This window comes from Ammodytes marinus, assembly GCF_949987685.1.
Source record: "Ammodytes marinus genome assembly, contig: scaffold_157, whole genome shotgun sequence".
NCBI classification, from domain to species: Eukaryota; Metazoa; Chordata; class Actinopteri; order Uranoscopiformes; family Ammodytidae; genus Ammodytes; species Ammodytes marinus.
The window spans coordinates 36,850-39,349 of record NW_027648365.1 but is presented as its reverse complement, the minus strand read 5'-3'; the positions used below and the strand labels follow the sequence as shown (position 1 = coordinate 39,349).

Genomic DNA, 2,500 nt, shown 5'->3' with positions numbered 1-2,500 from the left:
CATGAGCTGTACACTTTGACCAATCAGAGCGAGGCTCCGATTCTCTGTTCTTATTGGCTTGTTGGGACTGTCCATTCACTTTTGGCACGACTTTGTTGGTGTAGAGCGTGTCAGGGAGGGACCATAAGGGAGGGACCAAAGAGAACAAGTGGAGCGGTTGAGGTATTTGGATTCAAATCTCTATCCCAACTGCTATTTTCTCCCCAAATCCTCCACCCCAGCTTTCATTTCAGTATAGCACAAAAAGCTAAAAAAAACAAAATAATTCTAATGATAAATATAAAACCGCAAACTTACATTTTCTAGATTAAAAAACAAAAAAGCAATAAACTAAGGCTGAGTTCCAATTCCCATACTATATACTATTCAGTACGGTAGAAAAAATATTATCCCTGCGTTCCAAATCTCGTTCTCTTTCTTTTCTCTATTCTACCTACTACATCTGACCATAAAAATAATCTAGTTAGGATGCAGTAGGCATACACTTGGGACATACTTTTATTTATTTATTTCATCATAACATTGCGCCTTGATCTTGCCTCTTGCTTTTATATCCGTCGCATCCCCGTTTGTTTTCATGTGGAGGCTTCGTCGATGTGACGTCACTTCCGGTGCGCACTTGATTGTGGGTCAGAATCGCCCCAAATAGCATGCAGTTTTCAACACTAAAAACACTTGGCCGGATGAAGTAGGACATCCGGGTATTTCTAACCATACTAAATCTGGCCACAAGAATCGGGACATACTAAATCTTTTTTTTTAACCATACTAAATAGTATATAGTATGGACTGGAATGCAGGGATAAAATAAAATCATGACATTTTCCAGACTGGTTTGAGGATCCTGGTTGTAATTTTGAGGTTACATATTTCAGTCTGACATTAGTCGCGTTTACATGGGCAATATTTCATCAAAGCAAATAAATTAATTCAATTTTGAAGATCCCAACACACACACACACACACACACACACACACACAGACAGACAGACAGACAGACAGACAGACAGACAGACACACACACACACACACACAGAAAGACAGACAGACACACAGACAGACAGGCACACAGACAGACAGACAGACAGACACACACACACACACACACATACAGACACACACACACAGACACACACACAGACACACACACACACACAGACAGACAGACACACAGAAAGACAGACAGACAGATAGACGGATAGATGGATGGACGGACGGACAGACAAAGACAGACAGACACACATACACACACACACACCGCAGGTAAAAGCATACATTTTTCAAATTCAAGCACTGGTCAATTTTGAGATTTTTTCCATCAATTTATCTTCCATAACATGTCTTCTTTCATACTAGTATAAATCAAAGGTCCAACATGTACATTCAGGTGTTTATTTGACTAAACCTTGTCTGTTTGCGTCTGTATATTTCTCCTATACAACCATCTTTAACGGACATTATCTCAACGTTCGTTTTTTTCCCCCCAATACTCTGAAACAAAAATCTCAACTTCCAAAGCACTTACATCAACTAAACTTTCCATAATCACTCTCAGCACTATTCTGATGGTATGTCTTTATGAAATGTTATTAATTGGAGTCAAAGTGTCCATGTAAATGCAGCTACTGTCTGTGTGTGTCTCTCTGTCTGTGTGTGAGTGTGAGTGTGCGTGCGTGCGTGTGTGTGTGTGTGTGTGTGAGTGTGTGTGTGTGTGAGCATTAAAAGTTATGTTAAGTCAGTGGCATCATATAAACAGCGATCAAAGTCTGTAGTCTAAAAGGTCGAATGATTGTGTTTGCAGAAAAGCAGCTACGCCCTTTTATTACATAGAAGAAAAAACTCCAGAGGTTAGAAGGGTGTGTGTGTGTGTGTGTGTGTGTGTGTGTGTGTGTGTGTGACTGTGTGTGTGTGTGTGTGTGTGTGTGTGTGTGTGTGTCTAAAACAAGCTTTAAAAAACAGTCCTGGATGTTAATTTTTATTAAAGATGCTCCGAGGAACTTTCAGCTTGTTTGTGTTAATTCTAGCGCCCCCCTTTGGACAAAAGCGGTAGTGTTTTTACCACGCCAGCTGTTGTTCCTGGGTGAGCGTATACCCATGACAAAGGCCTTAAGAAACACTATGAGAAGACCGAGTATTAGCAGCATAGTGTGTGTGTGTGTGTGTGTGTGTGTGTGTGTGTGTGTGTGTGTGTGTGTGTGTGTGTGTGTGTGTGTGTGTGTGTGTGTGTGTGTGTGTGTGTGTGTGTGTGAGTGTGTACAGTGCTTTACATAAGGCACATGAACGGAAGACATTGATATACAGTTAAAGGTGAAGTCAGTGATTCTGGAGAACGCTTGTTGTCAAAATCACTTTTTTTTTCAAAAAAATCTGTGAATATCTCCTCATGATCCACTACCTGTCTGTACTGTGTGTGCGCTAAAAAACAATCCAGTGTTAATACACAGCCTAGGCTCTGTAAACAAAGGGCCCCACTGCAGTAAGCAACTGAGTACGGATATGC

General features: G+C 40.8%; 1 protein-coding gene across 5 annotated transcripts in view; it reads right to left on the bottom strand.

Moving 5' to 3' along the window:
• Positions 1–2,500, bottom strand: part of LOC307270640 (E3 ubiquitin-protein ligase MARCHF5-like) — a 45,027-nt gene that overhangs the window by 29,609 nt on the left and 12,918 nt on the right. For 4 of the 5 annotated variants that reach the window (XM_080054522.1, XM_080054520.1, XM_080054523.1 and 1 more), the window contains one exon: positions 1–2,500. This exon is cut by the window's left edge and continues 208 nt beyond it; it is cut by the window's right edge and continues 1,350 nt beyond it. The exons of the other annotated variant lie outside the window; for it this stretch is intronic. The gene's annotated coding sequence lies outside the window, so the exon portion shown is untranslated. 5 annotated transcript variants of the gene reach the window in all.